Consider the following 24233-nt stretch of genomic DNA (forward strand, 5'->3'; position numbering starts at 1 on the left):
TCTGCGAGTGCTGTAGATGAGCTGGGGTGCTCTAAGACACGTGAATGCCTCTGCCACGCTTGCTAAAAACCTTGGGGGGCCCTCAAATAGACACCATTTCTCACCCTGCTGCTCCCCTCCCCCAGTAACTCCTAACCAGACATCTACTCACCCTCCCTCTCCTGGTCACAATCCTCAGCTTGACTCACCCGAAGCCTCAATCTCAAACATCATCTTCAACACGGAGCAGATCCCTCTTGTGATATGATGAATTTGCTGAAAAAAATCTGAAGTGTCACACTTGACACAGCCCAGAATTTCTGGAAGTTGGCCTCCTTGTAAAAAAGAAAATAAAAAAAAAACAAACCCAGAAACTACAAAAGCACCTAATCGCCCCTGAACACACAACCCAAAATCATGAATTTAAATACTCCCTGTGCTCATTTCTGTATTCTTTGCAGTATGTTCAAAGCCCCTATTGCTTCAGAGGCTGAAAAGCACCTGCTGAAAACAAGCTGAGATAAGCTGAAAGAGCCTCTTCACTGAAATGAGAGGAGACCTCTTACCTCAATGGATCCCAAAGAGGGAATGAAGCCCCTTAGCGAAGGCTGGGGTTAATATACCCCTGATTGGGCCCGCCTCTCGTTCCCACAATGCCCGGGAAAAGGGAGGCGGGGCAAATCCCACCGGGTATAAAAGCCCTCCCAGGAGCTACAGCTGTTTGGCTCCTCTGACTTGAATTCAAGGTGAGTAAAGGGCTTGATCCTCAGGGAAATGACAATGCTTTTGTTTTGTTTTTTTTTTTTTTTTTTTTTTTTTTTTTTTTCCCCTTCTATAACTGCTTTGAGCAAAAGGACAGAAAACCGGTAAGAAATAAAACTTTATGTTTAGGTAGCACAGTTAAGTAAGTTTGGTAACTTGTTATTAGCTCACATAATTATTCTTTAGTAACTGCTAAGTAGTATTCCACATGTGACTAAGTAGGGTGGAGAACAATACTGATTATATAAATGGCCCAAGTCTCCTTAGGACCTCTAATTAGGGCTATCTATATTATATATAAAAATAAGAAAAATAATAGACTCCTGGGCAGCATTAGGGTTAAGTACAGGCCTGGCTTGCCCTTGTCTGAGGTATTCAGTCCCAGGGCACAGATACAAGTGCCCTGAAATGTACTTTGAAACCATTAAATTGCTGAAAAAGACAGAGCTTCCATCAGGTGAACCCCTCAAAACAAGGAAATTAGGCGGTTACGTCTTTAGTTACCGGTCTACTGAAACTGATACAATGGCAAATAAATGGCTTCTCTCCTTTAATTTAGTCCCATAAAATATTGGGAAAAGAGGGGTGTTCCTCGCTTTAAATCTCTCCGGCGATGAAACAAAGTAGGTACGGCTGGCTTCCCCCTCAATTTGAGCCTTAGGACAACAAAAAGGGGCAGTGACCCTTAATTCAAACCCGCAAGTAAGCTCTGCCAAGGTTTTCCCCTTCTATTTAAAGTGGAAAATAATGAAAAATGGGAATTGCCTGTTAATTAACACCCCTAACAGCATAAAAGAAGCAGGAATCCTTTCAGCTGAGACCGTTAAAACTGCAAGAGAATGGGATTCCCTCACAATGTGAACACAAAAAATAATGGAAAAGGAAGCTTTTTCCATCAATTTAAACCCCTTATCTCTGAATAACCCCTCGGTTTTCTGGAGGTGCTGCAGAAGGACACAGGACTCTAGGGAGGGATTGACACGATAAAAGCGGACAGTTGAAAGCTCTCCCCTGGAACCCCGCACGCTGCCCTGCTGGCTCAGGTGCTGCCCCTCGGTAAGAGGGCTTTTCCCTCGGCGTTTTCTCGAATGGATGTTCCGTGAACGGACGCGTCCGGCTGCCCCCCGGGCCCTCAAGGATGGTTCCTAGAAGGACAGTGGGATAGCCTCGTTAGCGCCTCTGGAGTAACAACTCCCTGTGCGGGTGTGCCCGGGTGTGGCGGGTTTGGTGTTGGTTAATTACTAAAACACTTGCTTCTTGCTGGCAGATAGGAGAAAAGTAAAGTAGATTGAAAACTTTAAAAGGGTATAAAGAAAATTTTAGTAAAAGTAACTAGAAGATAAAAAAAAGATAGTAAGAATTAAAACAAACCTTTTAGAACACTTCTCTTCCCCCACAACTTTTTCTTTCCCACTGATAATATAAAGAAACTAAAGGTAAGATTTGTAGACCGTTTATTACTTTTATAATAGTTTTTTTCCACTTAGCGAGAGAAAGCTGTGTTGTTAGGGTGATGGAGATTTCTTTACAAGAGGGAAAAAACCGTTTTCTTGTGGTGCTTTATTCCGTTATGAATAACGGTTGTCTGGGGAATTCTGCTATTGTGAATTTTTTTTCATTTTTACGAGCCTTCCCACACCTTGTTGATGGGCTTTGTTGACTTATGGGGGATTGTTTTAAAGATGAGCTGTTTAAAGGCAAAAGTTTCTATTATTCATCTCTAAAATTACTTTTATCTCTGGTAACAGAAATCTTTTTCTTTTTCTGTTTAAACTTCTTATGGGATTACAGTTATTTTAACATTTGTTTCTTTTAGCACGGAGGCTTTTCCTTGATATCAATTTGAACACTTTCATCTCTTTATAGTTTCATGCATTATAAGGAAAAAGAGTCCTTCTTTTAATAACTCGTAAGAGGATTTTAGCTCTAAAAACAAGGCATCTCCTCCTCCCTCCCATTCGGGACTTAACTTCTTCTTTACTGACTTCGATGCCTTTATGTTGTTCTTTTACGTGCTTGCATTTTGGTTTTTTCTCTTACTCGAGAGACGACTGAAGTATTGAAAGGGTTACCATTACGCCCGAGGCCCACCTGACCCGCCGGTAACTCGCGGCGAGGATCTGCGACTGGGCTGTGTCGGGACTGGCTTCGCGGCAGGTTTTGGTTTTGGACGCGAGCCGCAGGGGTCTCTGATGTCAGCCACGCTGAGGGGGACGGGCCCTGACGGTAAGCGCTTCACAGCCGCGGCCAGCGCCGCTCCGGCCAGGGCTCCGCAGCCTCCCCCGCCTTCCCGCCCGGCAGCTGCTGGGGCCCGGCCAGACCGGAGCCGATGGGGGAGCCGGCGGACGGCCCGGGGAGGGGAGAAGGGGCCCGGCCCGCAGCGGGACCGCCCGGACCGGCCTGGCTGACATGGGGGGCCGGGGCCCGCCACCTCCTCACCGACCGAAAGGAAAGAGAGAGTTCCCGGGTTTTTTCGTCTTTAACGTGTCTGTTTCACTGAGGGGTGTCCAGCTTCGCAGTGGTTCAACAAGCTTATAGCATCCCATGAACTCTCCCACCTCAGTCAATTCCCAAGTCCTCACCCCTGGCAACGGCAGTAACTACTCACCGTAGAGTTAGTCCTCCTGAGGAGAAAAACAGTCTGCCCTTTGGGCTTCGGCCGCAACTTCCCGCGTGTAACTTCCCCTGGTTTCTCCTTTCCCTGTCCTCTCGCTGGATTGGTATCCCTGGTGGCCACCCCCCTTTCCCTGGAGACCAAACCCCTCTCCCCAGCCCTTAGCTCTGCCCCCTTCCCCTTAAGCTGTCTTCTCCACGTGGAGTCTCTTTTTTTACCTCGCTGGGTTCCCTTCAGCCGCGTGTGATATCCTCCGCCAGAATAAAACCATGTAAAAAGAGCCTTTCTTGCCTTTATCGCTGAGCCGCCTGCAGTGAGTGTTGGCTGAGGGTCTGACCGCGTCGCCTGAAGGTTATCTCAATTTGCTTTTCCACGGGAGAGGCTCGTGGGGGACGGATTTTAGGCAGCGGCGACCGCTACTCCGACACCGGCACCTTTACGAGCTGTCAGTTACGCACAAAGCTTTGTATCGCTTCCCTGAATTTCCTCCCGTTCGAAACCGTGACGCCGGGTAACCCTCTAAAAGCGGCCGGTCACACGGGGAACTGCTACGCCGTGGAGTGGGGGATGACGTGAAGAAAGGTCCCGTGGGCAGTTCCCTCCCCTACAAAACCCTTCGTTTACCCTGTGAACGATGAACTTTACTTTCCGAGGAAATTAAGCGTATATCCTCTCTCCGTGCCCGTGGCCAAAACTGGGATTCGACCTCCAAAACTGCAGACGGTGAACGATTCCTGAGAGACCGCAGCTGCCGACGCTGAGAACTCTCGATGCCCTCGGAGTGCCGCACGCCTCCTGCGAACGGACGATGCGCAGGGAGGGTGAGTTTGGTTTCACGGGGAAAAGGGGCAGAAGATGTGTCCGGGGGCCTGTGGCCCCGAGTGGCCTTCTGCCTCCTCCAAGTCCGAACACGACGGGATTTTTCCCGGAGCGAAGCTGCCTGCGCCAAGGACTCGGGCAGCCCTTGAAGTCTCAAATACCTCCTCTAAACTGATATCAACACACGGGAGTGGCAAGTTTTGTTTCACAGGGCATTCACACTGTGGCCCCGAGTGGGCTGCTGCCTCCTAAAATTCCAAAAGGCGCAGGATGTCTCCCAGACCCAACTTGGTACTGCCTCCAGCTCAGGCTACCCTGGCAGTGCCAAGTACCTCCTACAAATTGACTTCAGGAACCCAGGGTGGTGAGTTTTGTTTCACAAGGAAACGCGCTGGCGTTCGTGTTCGGGGGCCAGTGACCCTGAGTGGCCAGGCGCCTCCTGAAATTGCGAACGGCGCGGGGTGTCTCCCGTACCCGACCTGCCGCCGCCTCCGACTCGGGCTGCCCTGGCAGTGCCGAGCGCCTCCTGCAAACTGGCGTCAGGAACCTGGGGTGGTGAGTTTTCGTTCCCACGGAAAATGGACGGCGTTCGGGTCCGGGGCCCTGCGGCCCTGAGCGGGCTGCTGCCTCCTAAAGCTCTAAACGGCACAGGATGTCTCCAAAAGGCAACCGGCCTCCACCTGCTACTCGGGCTACCCTGGCAGTGCCGAGCGCCTCTTGCAAACTGACGCCAGGAACGCGGGGTGGTGAGTTTTGTTGCACGGAGGAGAGGGCCGGCATTCGTGACTAGGGGCCCGTGGCCTTGAGTGGGTGGACGCCTGTGGAAATTCCGAATGGTGCGGGATGTCTCCCGAACCCAACCTGCTGCCACCTCCGATTTGAACTGCTCTGGCAGTTCAAAGTGCCTCCTACAAACTGACATCAGGAACCCAGGGTGATGACTTTTGTGTCACAGGGAAAAGGGCCGGCATTCGTGTCCAGGGGCCCGTGGCCCTAAGTGGGCCGGTACCTCCTGAAATTCTGAACGGCAAGGAATTTTGTCGGTTTCAGTTTGAAACTGGGCAGAAATGGTTCTGAAATACTTCGTGTGAACTGTGTTGTTAAGCTGTACATTAAGGTTGAGCCTGAGTTGAAGGGGTTAAGCAACCCTTTTCGAAAAGTTTTAACTTGAGCCGGTGTTTGTGGGCTAGCAGAGCTGTAATAGAGAGAGCATATTCTAAGTTGATTCCCTAAATTTCAGGTACAGGGGAGTTGTGTGGTTTTTTCCCCCGCATTGTGGTAATTTGATTCTCGAGACCGTATAGTTGTGTCTGTAGAGATTTTAAGATTTTGTTTGCAACAAGTGCAGCATTTTATGTGGAAAAACTAGTGTGGGAATTTATATACGTTTAAAATAAATTAAAAGAATTGCAGGAATTGCCCCCCCCCCCCCCCCCCCCATTTGTGTTTGTAGGCGTATCAGAGCTTTTGCTGTAACAGGCACGGCCTTTTCGTTTGTTTTAATCGTGGTGAAACGGATCAAAGGAGTCCCTTTACCTCACTGCTTTGGACTTGATCTTGGGGAATGTGTGCAAAACAATATTATTGTTATTCCACGAGGCAGCAAATTGAGTGTGCCCTGTATCAATAGAAACAAAACTTTAGTTGAGCAGATTTTGAACCAGAGATTTTAAAGTTACTGTGTTCAAAGTCATACTTAGTACATGAAGATTGGATTATGCAGGAAAAACTAGGAAAGGACTGTAAAATTTTGTGAAATAACATTTAGGTACAGTGCATAACAATAAGTAGCTCGGGTGTCCTATAAATAAAATCAGAAATCAGAAGAGACAGAATTTGGTAGAGGTTGCTCATTCAAAAAGCTACCCTTGTGAACCCTGGGTTTGTTTTTGCTGTGTTCGGTGTAAAACGTTGTGGTATACGCAGACGTTTCGGTAGAGAAGGGCGAGACTGGCGCTTTATCATCTTAAAGAAACAAAGGCTACTCGGAGAGCTATAAGGATTTTAGTAGCCGCTGGTCGTGAGGAGCAAGGAAATAACAGCAAGTTCTTGGAGAAAAATGGCAATGAAGAAAATAGAATTTATAGTAGACGTGGGGGAAACCTACTCGGTATTAAGTAAAGCCTTAATGTCTATAACAGATAATTATGTTATGGGAAGGGGAGCAACTGGCCAATCTGAAAAAGCGTATTTTTGTAAATTTGGAAAACAAGTGGGCATTTATAGGTTTGTGTAGCAGTTAAAAGCAAAAGATGGGGAGATTATTTTGGAGGTAAAGGAAAATGATGGATCAGGTATCTTCTGAGGTGTGGGCTTCTAACATACCAGGAAGAGCAAAGAGTGCACCCTCGGTGCAAGTTAATCTTAAAGAAAGGAAACAACCAGTTAGAGTTAAACAATATCCCTTAAAGAAGAAAGAAAGAAGGGATTAGTCCGTAATTGAGAATTTTTTATATGTAGGGCTATTAAAAGAGTGTCGGTCTGAGTGCAATACTCCTATTTTACATGTTAAAAAGCCTGATGGATCTTACTGAATAGTACAAGATTTAAGAGCTGTTAATAAGATAACCGAGGATTTATACCCGGTGGTTGCCAACCCCTGCGCTTTGTTGGCCTGTTTAACAGCCGAATTAACCTAATTTACCATTTCTGATTGGAAGGGTGCCTTCTTTTGCCTCCCTCCTCGTGAAGCCAGCCAGAACATTTTTGCCTTCGAATGGGAAAATCCCAAAAGTGGGCGTAAGACTCGGCTCACGTGGACGGTATTAATAACAGCCCCGGGATATTCGGAGAGCAACCTACAAGAGATCTAGAGTCCTGGGCAGCTTCATCAGAGGAAGGACAGCTGCTGCAGCGAGTAGACGGCCTCCGGATAACTACCGGAACCCAAGAGGCGTACGTGGAGTGGACGGTAAGCCTCCTGAACTTTCTGGGTTTACAAAAATATAGAGTACTTCAGAAAAAGGCTCAGGTAGTAAAACAAACAGTCGTCTCCTTGAGTTATGAGGGCAGTGCTGGACAAAGACTCTAATGCAAAATGACAAGGAAGCGATATGCCAAACCCCAAAACCCCAGACGATAAAGGACTGTAAGTGTGTGATAAGTTAGAGAAGACTCTTTGTTCATCAAGACAGAAAGGAGAAGCCTTGTGTAGATAACAGAAAATCTAAGGAGAAGCCTTGTGTAAGATAACAGAGAGCCAAAGGAGAAGCCTTGTGTAGATAACAGGAAACTGCCAGACAGAAACTAGCTAATATGTTGCTTACTTAAGCTAGTTGTGTAATTAGAACTTAGGTGCATATAACATATAACCTTATATGGAAAAGACCATTACAGGGCCGTGGACTTTCACCAAGGAAGAAGAGAAGAGCCTTTGTCAAACGACCACCAGAGAGTAGAGGACGACCCCCTGGCAACAGAAGGTGCAAGCGCAGAGTACGCCCAGAGATACCGCGGCCCCGGGAAAAAAAAAAGTATAAAAAGACTGGGGGAAGGGGGAAAACGGTGTGTGAGCCGTAGGCGGAGCGGGGACTCCCCGGCTGCACCCGGCGCCGTTTGCTTGCCATCGCTCGCTGTAATCAATAAATTTCTGATTGACTCTTGAAAGGCTGAACAAATTATTCGCCTCTATTTATAACAATCTGGTGCCATGACTCGGATAAGGGCTATCCGTTGGAAGCTCCTCACGGGGAGGCGCCCTCGCTGCCTTGGCAGCGAGCCCCGTTCAGGAGACCTCCTCCTGGGACCCTTACCGACGAACCCAAATTCGGTGGCAAGCAAAGAATAGCCGGCAACCCCTTAATCTTTGTGCACAAAGTCCCGGGCGAAGACACAGGACTGTGTAAGTACCTTTCAGTGGTCCTTCGGGGCTACTGAGGTTGCCCCGTTCGGAGGCAGCGGGGCCCGCTCTGTCAGGGTTGGGATCCCGGAGTGTGATGAGTGAGACGTCTCTGTGAGACGACGTGAGTGTGGACCTCGTAGTAGTGCGTTTCCCACACCCGGCGACGGGCTGGGCCACGAATTGAGGGAAGCGTAGAGGTGTGTGTGAGAAGGCGCTCCGGAAGATGGGACAGAGGAAAAGCAAGCCCTCTGGTCCCATGGGTAGGGGAAACCCTGTAAAGCTTCCCCAAATTCCTCCAGATAGTCCATAAGGACTAATGATTAAAAATTAGGATGCCTTCCCCTCCAGGAAAGGACGAGGTAGGATACAGACCTACCCGACTCCACCCCTCCACCCTACATACCTCCTCCCCCTCCACCCCTACCTCCGCATTCACCACAACGTCCCTCTGCCCCGGTTCGGAGGGGGATGAGGTGAGAATGAGGTGAATGTTGAGCTCCAGGGCAATAACCAGCGGGTAACTAGAATCCAGACTAGGAAAAGGCAAGAGGACCTCCCCAGCTGATAGCGCGGCTCGGGGAGGGAGAAATCGCGATTTCAGTGTGTTGTGTCCCGATTGCAGTGTGGTGTGCCCCAGTTTCGGTGTGGTGTGTCTGTTACATCCGGACGTGCGTGCCTGTGTGTGTGTGTGTGTGTCTGTGAAGCGCGGTGCGGCTTTACTAAGATACAGAGACGCGGCGCGGCGGTGCCGAAGAGCGCATGCGCGGGGCAGTTCAGCTACACTCCCTGATGGAGCTGGTGGTGCGCATGCGCGGCACGGGCTGTCTCTGGTGAGCGGGCGGAGCGCGGCGCGGGACTTAAGTCGGGGCTTGCAAAGGTGCTTTAGGCGCGGCCCAGCTGATAGCGCAGCGGGCGCGCGGGCACAAGCCGCGGTTTGAGGAGCTGCTTTGAACGCCGCTAGCTGATAGCGCAGCTAGTGGGAGCGTGGTACAAGCTAGGAGTTACAAGCACCGCTTACAAGCATCGCTAGTTGGTAAAGAGCTTGCAAAAGTAGCCAGCGAGCCCGGCTGGGCTAAGAGTTAAGTGTTCGTTATACAATAGCACTGCCCTTCAGTGTTAAAAGCTGTCATTGGGAGATCCTTTGCATTACAGGGCGAATAAAGGGGGGATGAATGTGTGTGAATGAGAGGCGGGCTGGTTACCCCAGACCTGCTAAGCGAGAGCGGTAGTCTCCCATGCTGCGTTTCCGTCTTTTTCGCAAGAAAAGCGGCCAGTAAAGAGATGAAGTGAGTGATAAAAAGAGTGAGAGAACCCCCCCCGGGACTGGGTCTCAGAGAAAGAGTGGGGACCCCTTGGTGGGGGGGGGGAATAAAAGGTAATTAATTAGAAAAAAAAATTATTAAAAGGTAAAAAGAGGGTTTTCTTGGCATAATCTATTGGGGAAAAATAAAAGGTAAAATGTGTAGGAGGGGCCCCTAAAAATTCTGCTGGATTGAGGGATAAGAATGCCCAAGAACATCCACGGTTGATTAAACCTGCTGGATTGACAGATTAATATTCCAAGAGCATTCAGGCTTGATTAAACCTGCTGGATTGAGGGACTAATGTTACAAGAGCATCCAGGGTTGCTTCAAACCTGCTGGGTTGAGGGATTAATATTCCAAGAGCATCCAGGGTTGATTCAAACCTGCTGGGTTTAGGGATTAATATTCCAAGAGCATCCAGGGTTGCTTCAAACCTGCTGGGTTGAGGGATTAACATTCTGAGAGCACCCAGAATTAAGTTTGCTGGGTTGAGATATTAATATTCGAGAGCACCCAGAATTGAATAAAAATTTTGCCAGTTTGAAGATAAATCGGAGAGGATCTGGAGTTAGGAACAACACAGCTGGATTGAGGGGTATCCGAGAACACTGAGACTGGCCAGGGAAACCTAAAAGTGTAAAAAGTGTGTTGAAAAATAAAAGGTACCTTGTTGTTGTGATTGTTTTGTTGTGCGTGAGAGTAAGTGAAAAATAAAGTTAAGGTAATGTGGACGAATAAAAGTATACGTATGCATCCTACCCTGTTAGGAAGCCTCACTGTGCTCCCCTAGTGTGACCCACAGATGCAGGTTACGATCCGATAGACAAAAGGACTACAGCTGACCGTTGGAGAGTAACGAGCCGACCCGGAAACCTGAAGGTCACCTCGAAGAAAAACTGTCGGACTCAGTCTGGGTAATCCAGATAGACCAAGAAGGGGAACGGAAAAGATACACTTACCCCTTGGCTGATGATTATGGAGTAGTGTGTAAAGAAATACGTTGTGATTGTTATCCTTTTGTGTGCTTTGTTTGTAAAGCTTGCCAAGAACGGTGGTGAGTCCGTTGCCGCAAAGGAAAGCCACCTACTGGGATTTGCTCCAGCTGCTACAAGCTAGAGCAAGGATTAACAAGAATCATATTAGAGTTAGGGGAATTGGAGAATAAGTGGGTAAGGTTCAAATCAGAAGAGTGGTGGGAGGTTTACAGAAAAGGGGTTAACCCTGAGAATTTTTTTCCACCTGAATGAACCTGTCCCCCCCTTGCTGCCCATATTGTAAACCGCTGTTGTCGGAAAGAGCTGAAAGAAATCCCGTGTGACTCATCCCCGGTCAAGGATAAGAACTGGGAGCGGTATACGGCTAGAAGGGGAAAAGGTAACGGATGCGCTGGAGAGTACCGCTGCTGCCGAGAAGATGGTAATCCCCGCGGCTTGAAGCACCAGAGTCGGCGGGCGAGGCAGAGGGGCAAGAACCAGGCTCTTCCCGATCCCAAGTGGAATAATGCAGAGATACTCCAAATATTACCGACTGGGTATTGATAATCTCCCCAAAAGGTACTGACTCAACCACCCTGGGTAAACAAAAAGGGCAACAAGCTAAAAGGGAAATGGTAGGAAATTATGAGTTAAGTACAAAACCTGGACTCTGTCCTCCTTGGCAAGTTATCGTTATTGTAATTCTGATGATGTTATTACCAGCAAGATATTCTCAATTTTCACATCGACCCTTTAAATAGATATTACCCCGAGTAGATAGGAAGGAAATTCAAACTCAGCTATTGTCCAGATCTCCTAGTTTTACATCGTCATTATGCACATTGGCCCCCATCGATGTGTCCAGCATCAAATCCAGGAAAGGGATATTGCAATTACCCCGGGGAATACTTCTGTGGGTATTGGGGCTGTGAAACAATAGCATCGGATTGGTCAGTAGGAGGAGATCAATGGCTTACTGTTTCTTAAAGACCCCATGGCTGTAAAGCTCCGCAGAAGGACTGGTCGAGCGGCATGGTCAATCCGGGGAATTGTCAATTTGTGTATATGAATGTAACTAAACCGTCAGATCCGAGATAGACAGTAAGACGAACGTGGGGTTTTCAGTACATAGAACCCAGTAAGAAAGAGCCTATCCCACCAGATACCCGGCCAGTAGGCCCTAACCTGGTAATAGCCAAAGATAGAGAGCCAGGTTATGTTGAAATAATCAGTAATCAAAGTAACTCAGGAATAGAAAATTCAACAAGTGATAACCAGACAATAATACCCACTAGCAAAGATTCTCTATTTAACACCCTTTAGAAGCTAGTAGAGAGAGCGTGCCTAACCCCCAGATTACAAAACGTGGTTAGCTTTGTTTTGATGTTAAACCCCCATTTTATAACACTGTTAAAATAACTAAAAAAGTTTGATGAACAAAAGAAAGAAAAAGAAAAGGGGGGATTGTAATAAGGTAGAAAAGACTCTTTGTTCATCAAGACAGAAAGGAGAAGCCTTGTGTAGATAACAGAAAATCAAAGGAGAAGCCTTGTGTAAGATAACAGAGAGCCAAAGGAGAAGCCTTGTGTAGATAACAGAAAACTGCCAGACAGAAACTAGCTAATATGTTGCTTACTTAAGCTAGTTGTGTAATTAGAACTTAGGTGCATATAACATATAACCTTATATGGAAAAGACCATTACAGGGCCGTGGACTTCCACCAAGGAAGAAGAGAAGAGCCTTCGTCAAACGACCACCGGAGAGTAGAGGACGACCCCCTGGCAACAGAAGGTGCAAGCGCAGAGTACACCCAGAGATACCGCGGCCCCGGGAAAAAAAAAAGTATAAAAAGACTGTGGGAAGGGGGAAAACGGTGTGTGAGCCGTAGGCGGAGCGGGGACTCCCCGGCTGCACCCGGCGCCGTTTGCTAGCCGTCACTCGCTGTAATCAATAAATTTCTGATTGACTCTTGAAAGGCTGAACAAATTATTCGCCTCTATTTATAACAAGTGTATAATTATAAACTGTTAATTAAACCCCTGTATGCTGTGATCAGGGAAGGAAACGGATATCTCCGATGGACGACAGAATCAGTACGACCCTTTGGCCAGCTAAGGAAGGCCCTCGTGTCACCTCGAGCACTAAGACTTCCAGATGTGAGTAAACAGTTCCTGTTTTCTCGTGAAAAGCAGGGAATTGCTTTGGGAATGTTAGCGCGAGATCTGGACCCGTGCCGCGGGGCGGTCGCCTGCCTCTCTAAGCGGCTGGATGTGGCGGCTAAGGGATGGCCGGGACGCCTTGGAGCTTTGCGGCGGTGGGGGCGAACGTCCGAGAAGCACGCGGCTTCGCCCCGGGCCAGAAGATGACTCTGCTGGTGTCCCGCGCGATGTCTGCAATGTTGGAAGGAAAGGCTGGAAGTAAAAGGGACGTTGGCTCTCTCCACAGAAATTCTTGAAATACCAAGTCATAATGGTGGACCGAGATGATGTAGAAATTGTGGTGACTAACATTGTGAACCCAGCTTCTTTCCTCAGTGGTAGTATGGGAGAACCGGTGATCCAGGATGGCCTGGAGACTATCAAAGCTACCTACTCCAGTTGCCCGGATCTGAAGGACAACCCTCTCGAGGACACTGAGACCTGGTTTACTGATGGAAGTAGCTATGTCATCAGCAGAAAAAGATATGCTGGGTATGCGGTTAGCACGAGCCGAGAGGTAATAGAGTCTAGATCGTTACTGACCGACACCTTGGCACAGAAGGCTGAAATAATTGCCTTAACCGGGGCTTTAGAGCTGGCAAAAGGAAAGAAAATCAATATTTATGGACTCGAGGTATACGTTTGGGGTAGTCCGTGTGCGTGGAGCCATCTGGAAGGAAAGAGAACTGTTGAACTCGCAAAGAAAAAGCATTAAACGTGCACAAGAGATAATAAAGCCGTTGGAGGCAGTCCAGCTGTCGCGCACATCGAGGCACACAAAAAAGTGAGCTCTGAATTAGAAGAAGGGAATGAGCTGGCAGACAGAGAGACAAAAGAAGCAGTTAAAGGTGAGGTAATTGTTGAGACAGTTGAGGCAGCCTTAATCCCAGATGGACAAATTTCTATTGAAAGTAAGCCAAGATACGGTAAAAAAGAAAAAAGGCTTGCTGAAAAAGTAGAAGTTATAATCGAGAGGGGTAGGCTGTTACAGATGCGGAGAAAGGAAAGCTGGTGATCTCCTCTTACGTGCTATAGTCATAAGTGAAAGATGAACGTGAGAGAACACATTAGGGAATAGATGCCTTGTATAATTACTTGAAAAAGAGAATCCTAGCCAGAAACTTGCAAAATACAGTGTTTCGGGTGACTCGCCAATGTAGCCTTTGCCTCCAAACTACTCCCAAAAATATTCCTAAAACAAAACTTGAACCTGGACAACAACGGCAAATTAATTTTTCAGAAGTACCCAGGAGAGGGGGGTATTGATACCTATTGATGTTAACAGATACCTTTTCAGGGTGGCCAGAAGCTTTCCCTACTAGAACTACCAAAGCACAAGAGGTGACCAAAGAATTGTTATGAACCAGTACATAGTGTACAGCCTGGGGATTATGTATATCTTAAGTCTGTTGCAGAGAAGACTCTGGAACTGCAGTGAGAGGGACCATTCCAAATGCTCCTCACCACCTTTACTGCAATCAAGATTAAGGAACAAAACGCCTGGATCCGTATTTCCCAAGTGAAGAAACTCCTGAGGGACTTGAGAAAGTTATACCAGTTATTTTATAAACTAAAATTAAAACTTTCTAGAGGAAATAACTAGAGTGTGAGTAAAATGATAAGCATAGTGATATAATCCTCCCAAAGAATAGAAAAGCTTGTAGTTGTAATAGATAATCAGGTAGGTGTAGCTTAGAGAGTTATGGCATTTATACTTATTGCTATAACCGCAGCTAATACGGTACTGCTTATATATAATGTGACTGGTATATAAGTGCCAAGGGAAAGCCTATGATTTTGACTCCTGTAAGTCTCTGGATCAAACGCTACAAATTACAAATGCAACTGTATAAGGAGGAAAAAATGTGTAAAGATATAAATGTGTGTACATCCAGGATGGATTTCATGAATCTCATCAAGAATCCCAAATACTGATACAAATGCTTAACAAACTGCTCTGAATTTAGGCTCTGGATACAGAGCAAAGTATTTATCACTTTGAAATGCATCCCATTAACCAGACAACCTTGCTCATGTATACAGGACAAGGCTGTGTCTGCCTCGAATAGCACGCCCCGCTATAATAGTGGATGAGATCACTGTGAAAAAAACTCAATTTAACTTGTGCATTTAGAACTTTGTCAAAATTCATTATTCCTGTCAGGTACCTGGGGTATCATACCAACATATAAAGGCAAACTTAATTACTGTCAAAGAAATATTGCCTGTGCCTATAGGGATGAACAACTTTGGTTACCCAATGTTTGAAACATCATGAATTAAAGGAAATTCTTAAAGAAATTCAAGATGAAGGAAAGAGAACTCTGATTACAATATACCATGACATGGAGACTATACGGAAGGTATTTAAATTATTGGAAAAAGGCCAATTCCATCATTGGTGGAATGTGCTTTTTGGGTGGTCTCCAACAGCAACCAGCTTGCTCAATACCTTGGTTCATCCAATTAAAAAACAACAACTCATACCATCCCAACTACCGTGATTAGAACACATATTCTATGCAAAAATGTTCTCTACCCTGCCATCAACTCCACATAAAACAAAGAAATTACTCTCATCATACAGTACACCCCTGTCAAAACTCTAATTGCCCTAAAACCTTAAAAATCATTACAAATTAACCCCAAAATAAAAACTTTAATCTCTAACAAAAAAACCTAATCTCTAACAAACAAAAAACCCCAAAACCAAATAACGCTAATTTAAAAAACTCCACCATAGAACCAACTACCAGCAAAAAAACACACTACGCTCTTTTCACTAACAATTCTTATCACATCACAAAAATGAAACAGAAATAAAAAACAACCATATAGAAACCCACAGAGCAAATCACAACAAACACTAAAAAAATAAATCCAACCAACTTACTAAAACTCTGTCTCTACACTAACTCATAAAGAGCAACCAATACTCTATAAAACTTACAAAAAAAACCCACCAACCTAATTAACGATATAAAAAAATCTAAACCACCAAGAAATAAAAAATCACTACCAAAATAAAACTACCTTAAAAAATCCACCATAAAAATACCCATGTTCCCAAAATAAAACTAATAAAAAACAACCACCAAATACATCAAATTACAAAAAAAAACCCCTTACATTAACAACAACACAAAAATTATTCCTAACTCAATGAACCCATAATGTCTCAAACCATCAAAACAAAAATACCACCTAGAAATAAACACGATGCCAAAAGATAAATGTAGCCATAAACAATATCTCCCAAAGGATCCATAACCATAAAACATACAGTACAATCAAACAAACCAAAGAAATAAAATCCCTATAATAAACGGTAATGTAGTTAACAATATTTTAAAAACCTCACCAATTAACTATAGGACACTACCTCAAACCCACCAAAACAAACACTACATACGCTAATAAGAGCCATTACAAGAGAATTAAAAACTTACCCTCTACTTCATGCAACGACCCATAAAAAACATTGTGAACCTTAAAAAACACGTCCTTTAAAAACATAATACACCATCAAAAAAAAAAAAAAAAAAATCCAACAGCAAAACTCAATTCAAAGAAAACCCTTATCATCAACACATGAACCAAGAACCATAACATTCAAGAAGTAGACCGTATTCCTTATCATACGCCAACTACAAAAAAAATAAAACGATACAATCAATTCCTAAGAACCACCTCCAAACCGCTACACCAAGGACCTTCGGAAAATGAAAAGCCGCGCTCCCAGCACCGGGCGGAGCGCGGCTCCCGGCAGGAAAGCGGCTCCTGCGGCAGGCAGAGGCGGCGCCGCGCCGGGAGACCCCCGCCCGCTCCCCCTGCCCGGCGGGGCCGGCACCGGGCCCAGGGGGCCCCGGCGGCGCCCGAGCCCCGCGCCCTGAGCGGACGGGGCGGCCGGCACCGGCCGGCACCGGCCGGCATCGGCGCAGCGCCCGCGCCGCCTCTCCCGCCCGCCGGCCCGGCAAAGCTCCCCTCGGCTCCGCACGCCTCGCTCCGGCGCGGCTCCGGCAGTCCCGCGCCAGCCCGGCCGCGCCCAAGTCCCCTTCCACCTCGGCAGCTCCCCAGGCAACGCCAGCAGCTCCCGCGCCGGAACCTTTGGTGCCGGGCCAGGGGCAGAAGAAGCGCCCTCAAATGCAGCGGCACACCCCGATATCAACCCTTCAAACACTGCGAGAGCTGCAGCTTCCTTCAACTGAACCCGCAAAACTGACGCCACACTCAAGTGCTCACCTCACTTCAACAAGGGCAAATAAATGAGTTCTCCCCATCAATTTCATCCCCTATAATAGCAGGAAAAGGGGTTTTACTCAAATGATGGTAAAAGGGGGATTTTAACCTCAATCCAAACCCTTTACAAGGACGGACAACAGGGCTGCCCCCTCAGTTGAAAACTTAGGCAGATGAAAATGGAGGGGCTAGCCTCAGATTAAACCCATCATACGACAACAATATTTTTCCCCTTCCATTTAAAATACAACACAAGGATCCCCAGTCACCCCTGTGATACCCCTAACACCGTGGAAAAGGCAGGTTTTCCTTCAATCAGTACCCTCAAAAGCACAAGTGAAGGAGGATCCCTCCCAGTTCAAACAGACAATAATGGAAGAGAAGTCGCTTCTCTCAATTTGAATTTCTTTTGTCCTCAAAAGCCCTTTTTTTTTTTTTTTTTTCCGGGGCAGCAGAAAGTGATTGCAAGATGAAACTTAAAAGGGAAAGGAGAAAAGTCCCTGCTACAAATCCACACCGGCTTACGTGTTTGGCTGCAACTTCCCGACACAAAGGTTTGTCCCTCGGCACCTCCCTTGAGCAATGCTCCACGTATCCAGGTGCTCCCCCAGACCCTGTCAGAAGCTCCCACCGTCCTTCCATGAGACAGCCCCCGGAGCTCCCCATAAACCCCTCTGCTCCAGCAGCTCCATGCAAAAGGGACCTGAGGCAAACCCTTTCCCTAAAATAGCCTGCGGTAGGAGCCGCCCCCGTCCTCATTCTCAAAGCTCACACCTGGGGCTGCTCTGGGTTTCTTTCCAAATGAATTTAGCAATAAATTCCTATTCTTTAGCAATACCTATAAAAACGAAACACTTGCCAGAATTTAGTATTCTACACACCCCCCTCCCTGTGCATTTTGGGGCAGCTTTGGGTCCCTCTGGGGGACGGCACCCGGCATGACCCCCCCTCATTCGCCACCCACCTGCTCCTCCACCGCAGTATGCCTCCCCCTCCTAGGGACCTTGGGGTGCCCCAAATGACACCAGAGCCCCGAATCTTCACCCCCTTTTCCTGGCCGCCAAAGAAGGCACAGAACGAGTCTAACTGCCCTGGACAGCAGCCCAGCACTTGCTTCCATCCCTTTCCACATGTACATCCCCCCCGAAAGGGACTCTGCCGCAACGAGAAAGGGGGGCAGCCCCCAGAAGGGTCGAAGCTCCTGCCCAGCCTCGCTGTCACGGGCGCGGGGCAGAGAGAGGGAGCGGCAGAGACGGCGGGGACGCGGCACGGACGGCACGGCACCGAGCGGGGGCCGCTCTCAGCGCGATGCCGGCAAAGCCGCAGGTCCGGCGGGGCCGGGCGGGGTTTGACCGGCACGGGGGGATCCGCCGAGAGCCTCCGGCCCCGTGCGGAGACTCCCGCAAGGGCCCGGGGGCGCCGGGCTCCGGCCCTCTGGGCTTTATTCTCCGGCGCCCCCGGCCCCGCGGCTGCGGGGAAAGAAGGAACGGGGCGACGGCAAGAGAGGAGGGCTAGCAGGGCATGAGAAAGGGTAGGGAGGGAGGGAGGTCGGGCTGTGGAGGAAAGCGGGAGGGCAAGGGAAAGGCCGGGAGCGGGGAACAGGGACGGTGCACAGAGGAGGGAGAGAAGAGGAATAGAACGGAGGAGCGGGATAGGGACGGGACAGGAAGGACGTGAAGGCAGTGGGGGGTGGAGTTTAGGAGGGAGAGGAGGGGAGGGTCTGGGGGACAAAGAACAGTAATATGGGGAGAAAGAGGGAAGCGTAGCGGGAAAGGGAGAGGGGATGCCAAAAAGGAAGAGAAAGGAGCTGGCTTTGGGCAGAGCGGGAAATGGGGGAAAGAGAGAGAGAAGAGGAGAAATACGGGGAGGAGGAAGGAGGAGTAGAGAGAGGGATAGGAGGGGAAGCCTCACAGATCGCCTGTCCACCACGAGCCCGCCCCGGCGCCCAGCCCTGCTCGGAGTGCTGCGCTCGGCAGAGCTCGGCTCGGTTAGACTCGGCTATTATTGGCCAAACTCGGCTGGATTCGCCTCTTCGGCTTAGCTCGGCTCGGCTGAACTCGCTGCCGCTCGCTGCGTTCGGATCAACTCGGCTCGGTCAGGCTCAGCTTGGATCGGTTCCTCTCCCTGGGGGCGGCGCTGCCTCCCGTGCAGCGCGCACAGCTCGGGGCTCTCCTGATGCCGAACCCCGCGGCCGGCCGGACCGTCGCACGGAAACCCCCCACGCCAGATTAGACCAAGCAGTTTCTATGTTAAACCCTTTTTTGTCCTAGAAGAAAAAAACTTATCTACCTCTTGCGTTTTCTCATTTTTCTTCATTGATTTCAAAATCAGAGTATAAAAAAGTTCCCCTAAAAAAGATTTGGTAAGAAGTCAAGAAAGTAGTCCTGTAAACTTTATAACCTGAAGATATACTTAGGTTTCTACAAAAAATAGACCACACAAGTGTCCTACTCACTATGTCAAACCTTATGTAAAGTAGTAAAAAAAAAAAAAAGCAAACCAAAAAAAAAAAAAAAATAACACCACCAAGATAAAGAGTTCCACAACCAAAACAAAACATAAGCAACACTAAAACCACCCATCCAAATACAATATGTTTATTGGTCACCAATCCTAAAAATCTATTTTCTAAATGCCGTGTTAAGTATACCTCTTCACAACTAACCTTTATCCCTCACAGAATTCACAGAGTAAATACAAAAATTCCTCCACATAACATACATTTAAAATAACAGCTATACACTCTTATACCAAATTACAACTAAACTACAAAACTACAAATTACAAAAAACATTTAAAAAAATCCAAGTATAACACTTACATTCAAAAAAAAAAAAAAGAAAAACTTAACAAAAAGAAACCACAAGGAAGTTATCTCAAAATATAACACCTACAATTTAAAACAATAATACATCAAAAATAACCAAAAATACCCAAAAACTACAACAAAAATTTAGTTCACAATATCAATTCCCATAGAAGCGAAACCGGGGGTCCATTGGCCACTTGCGGACGTGGACTCACTGTAACAGGAGCGGACCGCCTAGAGCACGCAAACAAGAACGGAGCCTAAGAGCTGCACCGGGAATTGAGACCGGAGCAAGAACAACTGCTGCCTGCCACCGCTCACTGCTCACCTTGCCCACTTACCTTGACCGCTAGTATCTGGCTTTAGTTCCTAAAAATAACAACAAAGAAAATAGCTGTAATACAGAGGCACCATTTCTACTCCCCCTGCAAAGACAAACGGTGACTGACCTTCTCGGGGGACCCCCCTCACCCGGGACGGGGTCCTCTGCCACGGATTCCATCTGGCTGCGTCTGAAAGAACGTTAGCACAAAAGTCAGAGCACTGCAGGATAACTTAACAGCTCCAGATAGCCTTGATCAATCTACAGATCCCATCTAGAGTCCAAATACACCCCACATTACAAATTTCCAGGCCCCAGGACACGCCCCATTCTAGACCTACACCAGGCTATGCAGCAGGGCAGAGCAGCTCCAGGCCAAATACCCAGACACCCGTGACACAGAACAAGACAAACAAGGGGACACAACAGGGGGAGAAAGCTCTGAGCGAGAAGAATGCCCTCAGGGAGCCAGAGACTGCAGAATGAGATGACCTAGCTGAGACTGATGGCGAGCCTCTAAGGCTCAGAGAACCCTGCAGGAACAAGATGCTAACTGAATGACCTATTCCAAGCAAGGCAGAGAAGGATGCCCGAGAACCCTAGCGTCAGAATGCTCTACGGATCTCCGCATCGCTACGAGTCCTAATCTGCTAGAACGCATCCTTGCAGTCACTATTGTCACAAATCACAGCTGTCGAGAACAGCCCAGAACAAGACCTCAAAAGACATCTGACCGGATGCTACTCTGATGCCTGTCCGGGCTCCCGAGCCAAAGGCAAGAAGGAATCAGCACGGGGCCGAGGAACACAGAGATGAAAGATGCAAAGATGGACGCCCGGGCTTCCGATAAGCCCCTCAAAGGACTAAGGCAAAAGACACAGAAGGCACGACAGACAAGTGACACACCGTGCACCGGCACTGCTCTGCCCTGAGCACTTCAGCACTGTGAGGCTTTTCCTTTATGTGGCCTAAAGGGCCACCCCCATCTCCAAAGCTGCCTCCAAAAGCCCTCCCAGCGCCTCGCTTCCATCCCCTCTCAGGGTCCCAGCCCTCGACTTATCTCTCGGACGTCCGGGGACGAGAATCCACGTCCGGTGCCGAGGAAGGCCGCCTCGCCCGCTGGCAGTCTCCTAGAGTCACCGACTGTGGCCCCTTGCTCAGCTACAATCAAGAACACCAAACATCACTGCAGGATCTTAGCTGCACAGCGGCCAATAACCAATAACAATTCTGCTACTCACCATTCTCCTAAGAACGTCCGCCTCATCTGGCCGCGCCCGGAGGCCGATGCCCTCGCGGCAGGGTCTGCCTGGGTGAAGAGGAGACGAGGTGACGTGGCATTGCTGAAACTCGAGTGGACCCTGGCTCCTCCTCCCTAGCTCCCCGACTTACAGCAACTCCTCGGCCGCTCCTGAAGGCTCCCCGGGTTACACCTCCAAATGACAAAGATCAAGGCTTCATCACAGATCCGTGCACTGCTTCCCGAATTCCCACGAGAGTGACCAAGCGGGGGTCTGCGGCCCCGTTGCTGAGGGGGGTCTCGGCGTCATACGAGCGGACCGCCTAGAGCACGCAAACAAGAACGGAGCCTAAGAGCTGCACCGGGAATTGAGACCGGAGCAAGAACAACTGCTGCCTGCCACCGCTCACCTTACCCACTTACCTTGACCGCTAGTATCTGGCTTTAGTTCCTAAAAATAACAACAAAGAAAATAGCTGTAATACAGAGGCACCATTTCTACTCCCCCTGCAAAGACAAACGGTGACTGACCTTCTCGGGGGACCCCCCTCACCCGGGACGGGGCCCTCTGCCACGGATTCCATCTGGCTGCGTCTGAAAGAACGTTAGCACAAAAGTCAGAGCACTGCAGGGTAACTTAACAGCTCCAGATAGCCTTGATCAATCTACAGATCCCATCTAGAGTCCAAATACACCCCACATTACAAATTTCCAGGCCCCAGGACACGCCCCATTCTAGACCTACACCAGGCTATGCAGCAGGGCAGAGCAGCTCCAGGCCAAATACCCAGACACCCGTGACACAGAACAAGACAAACAAGGGGACACAACAGGGGGAGAAAGCTCTGAGCGAGAAGAATGCCCTCAGGGAGCCAGAGACTGCAGAATGAGATGACCTAGCTGAGACTGATGGCGAGCCTCTAAGGCTCAGAGAACCCTGCAGGAACAAGATGCTAACTGAATGACCTATTCCAAGCAAGGCAGAGAAGGATGCCCGAGAACCCTAGCGTCAGAATGCTCTACGGATCTCCGCATCGCTACGAGTCCTAATCTGCTAGAACGCATCCTTGCCGTCACTATTGTCACAAACCACAGCTGTCGAGAACAGCCCAGAACAAGACCTCAAAAGACATCTGACCGGATGCTACTCTGATGCCTGTCCGGGCTCCCGAGCCAAAGGTGAGAAGGAATCAGCACGGGGCCGAGGAACACAGAGATGAAAGATGCAAAGATGGACGCCCGGGCTTCCGATAAGCCCCTCAAAGGACTAAGGCAAAAGACACAGAAGGCACGACAGACAAGTGACACACCGTGCACCGGCACTGCTCTGCCCTGAGCACTTCAGCACTGTGAGGCTTTTCCTTTATGTGGCCTAAAGGGCCACCCCCATCTCCAAAGCTGCCTCCAAAAGCCCTCCCAGCGCCTCGCTTCCATCCCCTCTCAGGGTCCCAGCCCTCGACTTATCTCTCGGACGTCCGGGGACGAGAATCCACGTCCGGTGCCGAGGAAGGCCGCCTCGCCCGCTGGCAGTCTCCTAGAGTCACCGACTGTGGCCCCTTGCTCAGCTACAATCAAGAACACCAAACATCACTGCAGGATCTTAGCTGCACAGCGGCCAATAACCAATAACAATTCTGCTACTCACCGTTCTCCTAAGAACGTCCGCCTCATCTGGCCGCGCCCGGAGGCCGATGCCCTCGCGGCAGGGTCTGCCTGGGTGAAGAGGAGACGAGGTGACGTGGCATTGCTGAAACTCGAGTGGACCCCGGCTCCTCCTCCCTAGCTCCCCGACTTACAGCAACTCCTCGGCCGCTCCTGAAGGCTCCCCAGGTGACACCTCCAAATGACAAAGATCAAGGCTTCATCACAGATCCGTGCACTGCTTCCCGAATTCCCACGAGAGTGACGAAGCGGGGGTCTGCGGCCCCGTTGCTGAGGGGGGTCTCGGCGTCATACGAGCGGACCGCCTAGAGCACGCAAACAAGAACGGAGCCTAAGAGCTGCACCGGGAATTGAGACCGGAGCAAGAACAACTGCTGCCTGCCACCGCTCACCTTACCCACTTACCTTGACCGCTAGTATCTGGCTTTAGTTCCTAAAAATAACAACAAAGAAAATAGCTGTAATACAGAGGCACCATTTCTACTCCCCCTGCAAAGACAAATGGTGACTGACCTTCTCGGGGGACCCCCCCTCACCCGGGACGGGGCCCTCTGCCACGGATTCCATCTGGCTGCGTCTGAAAGAACGTTAGCACAAAAGTCAGAGCACTGCAGGATAACTTAACAGCTCCAGATAGCCTTCATCAATCTACAGATCCCATCTAGAGTCCAAATACACCCCACATTACAAATTTCCAGGCCCCAGGACACGCCCCATTCTAGACCTACACCAGGCTATGCAGCAGGGCAGAGCAGCTCCAGGCCAAATACCCAGACACCCGTGACACAGAACAAGACAAACAAGGGGACACAACAGGGGGAGAAAGCTCTGAGCGAGAAGAATGCCCTCAGGGAGCCAGAGACTGCAGAATGAGATGACCTAGCTGAGACTGATGGCGAGCCTCTAAGGCTCAGAGAACCCTGCAGGAACAAGATGCTAACTGAATGACCTATTCCAAGCAAGGCAGAGAAGGATGCCCGAGAACCCTAGCGTCAGAATGCTCTACGGATCTCCGCATCGCTACGAGTCCTAATCTGCTAGAACGCATCCTTGCCGTCACTATTGTCACAAACCACAGCTGTCGAGAACAGCCCAGAACAAGACCTCAAAAGACATCTGACCGGATGCTACTCTGATGCCTGTCCGGGCTCCCGAGCCAAAGGCAAGAAGGAATCGGCACGGGGCCGAGGAACACAGAGATGAAAGATGCAAAGATGGACGCCCGGGCTTCCGATAAGCCCCTCAAAGGACTAAGGCAAAAGACACAGAAGGCACGACAGACAAGTGACACACCGTGCACCGGCACTGCTCTGCCCTGAGCACTTCAGCACTGTGAGGCTTTTCCTTTATGTGGCCTAAAGGGCCACCCCCATCTCCAAAGCTGCCTCCAAAAGCCCTCCCAGCGCCTCGCTTCCATCCCCTCTCAGGGTCCCAGCCCTCGACTTATCTCTCGGACGTCCGGGGACGAG

General features: G+C 48.9%; 1 long non-coding RNA gene across 1 annotated transcript; it reads right to left on the reverse strand.

The window, feature by feature from the left end:
* Positions 1-22567: 22567 nt before the first annotated feature.
* LOC128809138 (uncharacterized) lies at positions 22568-22930 on the reverse strand. The gene is made up of 3 exons (XR_008437626.1): positions 22899-22930; positions 22748-22815; positions 22568-22667 (listed from the first exon to the last, which is right to left on the reverse strand). It is a non-coding gene; the product is annotated as an uncharacterized LOC128809138 (long non-coding RNA).
* Positions 22931-24233: the final 1303 nt, after the last annotated feature.

The sequence above is a fragment of the Vidua macroura genome, chromosome 6 (genome assembly GCF_024509145.1).
Source record: "Vidua macroura isolate BioBank_ID:100142 chromosome 6, ASM2450914v1, whole genome shotgun sequence".
In the NCBI taxonomy this organism is placed as follows: Eukaryota; Metazoa; Chordata; class Aves; order Passeriformes; family Viduidae; genus Vidua; species Vidua macroura.